This window comes from Humulus lupulus, chromosome 1 (genome assembly GCF_963169125.1).
Source record: "Humulus lupulus chromosome 1, drHumLupu1.1, whole genome shotgun sequence".
NCBI classification, from domain to species: domain Eukaryota; kingdom Viridiplantae; phylum Streptophyta; class Magnoliopsida; order Rosales; family Cannabaceae; genus Humulus; species Humulus lupulus.
The window spans coordinates 199,130,720-199,138,872 of NC_084793.1; positions in this window are offsets into that span (position 1 = coordinate 199,130,720).

An 8,153-nucleotide genomic window follows, 5' to 3' on the forward strand; every position below is an offset into this window, starting at 1 on the left:
AAGGGAGATAATGGGATTTGACATAGAGCTACAATTATCAATAAGTAGAAATCAATGTGTTGTTTAACAAACATTTAATCACATAAACATTCAGAAATAGCTCAAACATATAAAATATGCATAGATGTGTAAAATACTAGAAAACACATATCTACTATTTCTAGGGTATTTTAACTAGCCATGAATACATGTGTCCCGGTAGGTGAGAATCACAAATTCACTTAGCTAAATAGAGAAAACATCTCAATTAATAATAGTCTAAAACTATTATTAATAACCTTCCTATTCGATCAATGTCATGAAATCCATTTATTTCAAACTTTATGAGCTAGACCATCGGTTTCGATTATTAAAGACTTAGTTCTCATAGTCACTGTAGGGATGAGACTATAAGGAATTGATCTATAACTATCTATCCTTATAAATTTAACCTTGTTAAAAGTCCAGTGAACTCCATCTGTAGGGAGACGTAATCAAAGTGTCATAAGGCCCCACTAAACTCTAACCTTGTTAAATTAACGGTAGAGATCGAATTTCAAAAATTAAAGCTCCTTATTTTAATTTAGTATTTACCTTATGAAATTTACAAAACTAGGTTTTTCATATTATTTAAAATAATTAATAAACATTAGTATAAATTTCTTTTAATTCTAAAATACTCATTTAAATCCACTTTAAATATTTAGAATTATTGTGTTACTAATCAATTAATTTAGGTTCAACTAGAATTAACATAATACAATCAAGTCCAACTTAGGTAAATGGGCCTTAACAATTCAGGCTTGCATGGAGGAGGGTTGGGTCCAGCTTGTCGTGCCCACTACAAGCCCCCCTAACTTTCATACATAACGCAGAATACAAGAATTTAAACATTCGTTATATTGGTTGTTATTCAATTGATTAGGTACAATCTAGTAATGCAAAGCAAATGGACCATCACAAGTGAAATCACCCACGAAAGAGGAATTTAAACTTTGCATTTTTAATTGGGCCCAAATAAAACCTATCAAGAATATGACCCATTTTATTTGACATTTTTCCCATTTTCTAACTAATGGGCCATTCCTATAAGCGCATCATCTAAACACAAATTTGCTAAAATGACAATTATAATGATGTATGACACGTTAATTAATTGGATGGGTCTAGCATACAATGTATATGGCATGTTACTAATTTATGCATGTACACATTTATTACCAAAATAAATGATAGCTAAAAAAATAATTAATCAATCAATTTCATGAAATCAATCAATTAATTAATCACAATTAATTTTAATTCAATCATTCTTCGAAATATTAATCAAATAAAAATTAATTCAATTGTTCCCATTTGAGAAAAAATATCTTCATTTTCTTTTTTGAAATTTTTTTACAAAAAGATATTTACTTCCACAAAAATATACCATTTATTAAGGAATTAAATATCTAAATCTAAAATAAATGATTTTTTTAATGCCCTCCATATATAAAATATATTATTAACTAATATATATATACACATACATAGTTTCCTAAAATTGCCATTCACATGTTGAGCCAGATACCTAATTTTTTTTTATATTATTATTATACGTTATATATATAACTAAAAAAAATTAATAATAACAAAAACGTGTAGGCTAAAAACAGATTCCCAAAAAAATATATATTTTTATGCAATTTCCAAACTTAAATTTTATGTCCAGAGTTTATGGGATTTATAGAACAAAATAAAACACACATAAACAATCATAACACATACAAAAATCATGAACAATATCATTTTAGCATCACACATACATAAAACTTAAACATGCAAATAATTATGCTACCTCCAATTAACCTATCTAACACGTCAAAAAATCACATACATGTATATAAACATATCAACTTGCAACCATTGGCTCTGAAGGCAGTTGTAGGATCACATTTATATAAGTCTATACGCATGCTCCGTATCAATATATATTCAAAACAATATACATAGTAGAAAGCATAAAATCATACAAGCATGTGAATATTACAGAGATACATAAATACAATAATAAAACCATCAGAGTACTTACAAGATGCGTAGCGGTACAATGACTACACCATTTGGATTCTCTAACCTTTTATCATTGTCGAATGCTAGGTATTGCAAAGAATTCAAACCTCTTTGAAACAAGACCACAGTCTTCCAAGTCTTTCTCAAAAACAACCTAGTGTTTGTGTGGGCAAGTCTCAACACATGAGAAAAGAATTCCTAGAGAGAAAATTAAGAGAGAGTAGGCGGCTGGATATAAAATATTAGGAGTGAATTTTTACCTTGTCAAATTCATGTGATCTAATTCATTCTATAACACCTGTATATATAGCTAATTAGTTATGACATAAAATATGTTTTAGTTTTTCATTTTATTTGTAATTATTTAATAATTATAATTAATTAAATACTTTTCAAAATTAAACAATTATAATTTTGAAATTTATTTAATTCATTTTATTAATATTAATACAGATTCATCAATATTAACAAAATTGTCACAATTTACTATAATACACTCTTTTTGAGACTTTGCAATAAAATCCTCAAAGTTTCTTCTATTTCTTTTCTCACAAAATATAAATAAATAATTTAATATTATTTATTTCCATTGAACTAGTGAATATGAGATTTTTATAATTAATAATTAAATTAATTATTCAAGACTACTAGGTTCATTTTGATAAAAGATGTCATGGGGACCATGGATCCATGAATTCAAGCTCCAATAAGTACTGTGAGTTTATTTATAACAAATAAACTCACTACCTTTGTAATGCCCTGAAATCCCTAATGCAGTTTAATGGCTGGATTAGTAGGTCGAGATTGCCATAATTGCTTAATTATGTCATTAAATGATTATATGCATGTTTATGTGAATTATATTATAATATGGTGTTAAATGCATGCATGTGGGTCCACATTTCATTTCAGGGGTATTTTGGTAAATTGGCCCGTTGAGGGCGTAATTGTATATTTGTATGCATGTCGGTGACCTATTGTTGAGACCACATTATAATGTGGATTTGTTCGAGCTATTTGGCATGAGACGATTTTTGGATGTAAAATAGCAGTTTAGTCATAACAGGTTTAAATTCAGGGCTCGGGGTGAGTCTCGGAGTGATTTTAATGATTAGAGCATTGTCAGGAATTAAAGGGTAACGGGATATGAATTATTGGTGTTTGAGAATATCGAGAATAGAGGGAATTGGAGAGCGTTAATTATGATTAACGAAATAGGTGATTGGAAGCATTGGAATCGAGTTGGAATTGAAGGAGTCGAAGGAAGAGGTTTCAGGGGAGGATTTGGCTGGGTGTAGCGCTACAGCGCCAACAAGGGGGCACTACAGTGCTACCCAGTGTTGTGTTGGGCGGTTTGAGGTTCTGAGAATAGTGCTGGGGCACTAGTGAGTAGCGATGTAGCCCTACTCTGTTCCTTCAGAATCCCGTTCTGAGTGTTTTTAAGGGTTTTTGGCTCGGGGTTTCAATCCTTAAGGCCCGGGATCGAATCTACTCACCGTGTGGGTACGTTTCGAGGTCCCGAGAGTGGGGTTAGGTCAAGACCCTTTCATTCTTGATTTTCATTAATGGAGGTTATAATTGGTTATGATTAGGTAACCGCTAAGGAATCAAAAGGTTGATCGTTCTCAAGAGTCGTTCTTGTTCTATTTCTCGCTTGAACCAGAGGTAAGAAAACTGCACCCTGTGTATATGACATGCGTGGTTGTTTTTGAGGCATGTCGGTTACTAAATGTGGACATTGATTGCATATTAAATGCTAGCAGATTTTGTTTACTTGTGTATAGTACTAACTATTCAAAATCGGCACTGGTCGCGTATTACTGACTTAAGAGTCGAGAACGGCATAAGCGTCCTGAACGCAGGGCCGATAAAAGATTGGATCTACTCGATATCAGCGTTGAATGACTCTAGGAGCATTAATGCTGGACCGACCCTAAGGTCGATGAAAATTATAAGTGCTTGACTAGTCTAGGACTAGTTACTCAGAGCCAGGGCCTGAGGCCTAGGTGACTGCTTGTCACATGGCTAGGGAGCGGAATCCCATGGTTATGACTCTATGGTCATGCGATAGGTTATATTGGTGACCAGTTCATCGAGCACCTATCTTGATAAGCTAAAGAAAGGATCACTTATTTGTAAAGCCCTGATGACCTTATCGTCACGTGGTTGGAGGGAACGGAACCCACCTTAATGACTTTTGCGACTGTCACTCGTCTATTTTGGACTGAAAGTTCTGAATGATTATTATGATCATTGTTGATATATATTCGTGCTATATAAATGTTTTCTTGCTGGGCTTTGGCTCATGGGTGCTATGTGGTGCAGGTAAAGGGAAAGAAAATCTCACCTAGCCTTGAGTGGAGAGCTTAGGTGGTGTTGTGTACATATGCGGCCACATGACCACCACAGCCAAGGAGTTCTCAGAGGAACTAGGGGGTTTACCCTATTTTTTTCGCTTAGGTCAGCGGGTTTGTAAATTTGAAACTGTAATGACCATTTTGAGTTGTAAATAACTTTTAAATGTTTTGGTGGGCCCATGAATATTTTTATGTTTTAAATAAAATATATCCTTTCCTCTTGATTGGTTTTCCACCTTAGCCTGTTAATAATACCTAGAAGCACATTTTTAACCAAAGAACTTTGGTAGCGAGTTAAATTTCCGGTTCACCATTCACCGTAACTGTTCTAGGGTAACCAGGGCATTACAACTTAGTATCAAAGCGTGCCAAGGATAGGGTTCCTGTAGACTGGCTGGGCATGTACACACATCACTGAAGTCAAGCTCAACTCATGGTTTAGTAACTATTTATGTAGTTATATGTATAACTGCTTAAATATAGTATAAATGCTTTACCTGTATGTATGAGACACCTTATTAAACATGTGCCTTGAAATATTATATCTTCAGCAACCGTGTGCTAAATAGTACTGAAATTGCTGGAACATACTTATTAGTATTGTTGATTGTGAATCATTACGTGATACATGCTAAGTGCTAAATGCTATAAACATGTATCTTCTTGTATATTTGTATGACTGTGGAATATGATAATTATCTACTTGTTCTTGGACCGTAAGGCAACAAGAGGTTTAGTTATTACTACCTGACTGGCCGTATTGACTATTATTTCAGCAAGGTATAAGAGATAAGAATGAATCCAGGGTAGACAGATGCTTTAGCTGGCCAGAGTGATCAAGGCCAAAATAATAACAATCAGGGTCAAGAGAATGACCAAGGACAGATTCCACAGCCAGCTCCTGCAAACTGGCAGCTGTTGTTTAATGATCTGTAGGCTACAGTGTTGAGACAGGGAGAGGAACTTCGTCTCCTGAGACAACAACGAGCACCTGCAGTGGCCAGCGTATCATAGGCACCTCCTGTGTCGGTGCCAGTAGCAGAGCAGCTGCCTGAGGTTGGTAATAAATGGGAACCTCTCTATGAAAGGTTCAGGAAGCAGCAACTTCCAGTTTTTGAAGGCAGTGCAAATCCTACCAAGGCAGAGCAGTGGATGAGTATGATTACCACCATCCTGAACTTCATGAGGATGACTGGTAATGAGAGGGTGGCTTGTGCCACTTATATGTTTCGGGAGGATGCCCATATTTGGTGGGAGGTTATTACCCAAACTAAAAATGTTAACGCCCTGAGTTGGGAAGAGTTTCAGACTCTGTTCAACGAGAAATATTATAATGATTCCATCAGGGCGGCAAAGGCTGAGGAATTCATTAGGCTACTTCAAGGAAGTTTGTCAGTCATTGAGTATGCCTTAAAGTTTGATCATTTGGCGAAATTTTCTATGGAGCTGGTGCCCACTGATGGGACCAGAAGAGAGAGATTTCTTCAGGGGCTACAGCCCAGATTAGCCCATGATGTACGTATTACCACTGTGGCTGGGGTTACTACCTATGCATAGGTGGTTGAGAAGGCACTCACAGCTGAGAGTGCAGAGAACAAGATCTGGCGAGATAGTGCAGCCAGAAAGGAGTTCAGGAGGACAGGTCCTCCATTTGTGGGTTATGGTAGCAGTGTAGGCCCCAGTGAGCAGAAGAGGAAGGTTCCTGACACCTTCCCAATTCCAGGTCCTGATAGGTGGCCCCGAGGAATTTCAATGGGTTGTCCAGGTGGTAGTGAAGCCTGGAAGTCATATCCTAAATGCCCTAGATGCAAGAGGCGTCATTTGGGAGAGTGTGGGTCAAGGGCCTGCTTCTCATGTGGAGCAATGGGTCATCTTAAAAAGGATTGCCCTAAGGCCAGAAAAGAAGAACCCAGAAAAGCGGACAGCTCGGCTCTAACTCGAGTGTTCACATTGACACAAGCAGAAGCTGAGGCTTCCCCCTCAGTAGTTACAGGTCAGCTTCTTAGTGCTGGAACCCCTTATAATGTTTTGATTGATTCTGGTTCTACACATTCTTTTGTTGCTAGTAGTATTATTGATAGACTGTGTAGACCCTGTGATTTTTATGCTGTGGGGTTTGGAACTTTGCTACCCACTGGAGAGTTAGTGGTATCCAGGAGATGGGTCAGATCTTTGCCAGTAACAGTGGAGGGCAGAGAGTTGTCAATGGATTTGATAGAGTTGGTTATGACTGACTTCGATATGATATTGGGTATGGATTGGTTGGCAAAGTATGGGGCAACTCTTGATTGCAAAATGAAGATGGTCACCTTTGAGCCTGAAGGTGTGGATCCTTTTGTGTTTGTTGGTACTGTGCATGGACCTCGCATACCTATGATTTCTGTTTTGAGGGCTAGGGATCTTTCGCAAGGAGGTTGTATTGGATTCTTGGCCAGTGTGGTCGATACCACTCAGGTCGTGCCAGTGAGTCCAGAAGAGACCAGACTTGTTTGTGAATTTCTGGATGTGTTTCCAGAAGATTTGTCAGTGTTGCCACCGCGCAGAGAAATTGAATTTGTGGTAGAACTGGCACCAGGGGACGGAGCCAGTGTCTAGAGCACCTTACAGAATGGCCCCAGCTGAGTTGAAAGAATTGAAATTATAGTTGCAGGAACTATTGGATTTGGGTTTTATCAGACCTAGTTTCTCACCTTGGGATGCGCCAGTTCTGTTTGTGAAAAAGAAGGATGGTTCTCTGAGGATGTGTATTGATTACAGAGAACTGAATAAGCTGACAATTAAGAATAAGTATCATTTGCCAAGGATAGATGATTTGTTTGATCAGTTGCAAGGTAAGAAGGTATTCTCAAAGATCGACCTTCATTCTTGTTATCATCAGTTGAGGGTCAAGGAGGGAGATATACTGAAGACTTCTTTTCGTACTAGGTATGGGCATTATGAGTTCTTAGTTATTTCTTTTGGATTGACTAATTCCCATGCTGCTTTTATGGATTTGATGAACAAAGTGTTCAAGGATTATCTGGACCAGTTTTTGATTGTCTTCATCGATGATATTCTGGTATATTCTCAGTCTGAGTCAGAGCATGAGCAACATTTGAGGTTGGTTATACAGAGACTAAGAGAACACGGACTGTTTGCAAAATTCAAGAAATGTGAGTTCTGGTTATCTCAGGTATCCTTTCTTGGGCACATTGTCAGTAAGTAGGGGAGTAAGGTAGATCCAATGAAAATTGAGGCAGTCAGAGATTGGCCAAGGCCAAAGAATGCTTCTGAGGTTAGAAGTTTCCTTGGATTGGCAGGTTATTATAGGCGTTTCGTGGAAGGGTTCTCAAAGATTGCTACTACATTGACTGAGCTGGCACGCAAGAGTCAGAAATTTGTGTGGTCAGATAAATGTGAGAACAGCTTCTAGGAATTAAAGCAGAGATTGATTACAGCTCCGATTCTGAGTCTCCCAACAGATCCGGAGAAGTTTATGATTTATTGTGATGCTTCTCATCAAGGTTTGGGCTGTGTTCTGATGCAGCCAGAGAAGGTAATTGCTTATGCTTCTCGTCAGTTGAAGGAGTATGAAAAGAGATATCCCACTCATGATTTAGAGTTGGCGGTTGTGGTCTTTGCTTTAAAGATATGGAGGCATTATCATTATGGAGAGAAGTGTGAGATCTATATAGACCACAAGAGCCTGAAATACTTCTTCACTCAGAAAGATTTGAATATGAGACAAAGGCGTTGGCTGGAGTTAGTAAAATATTATGACTGTTA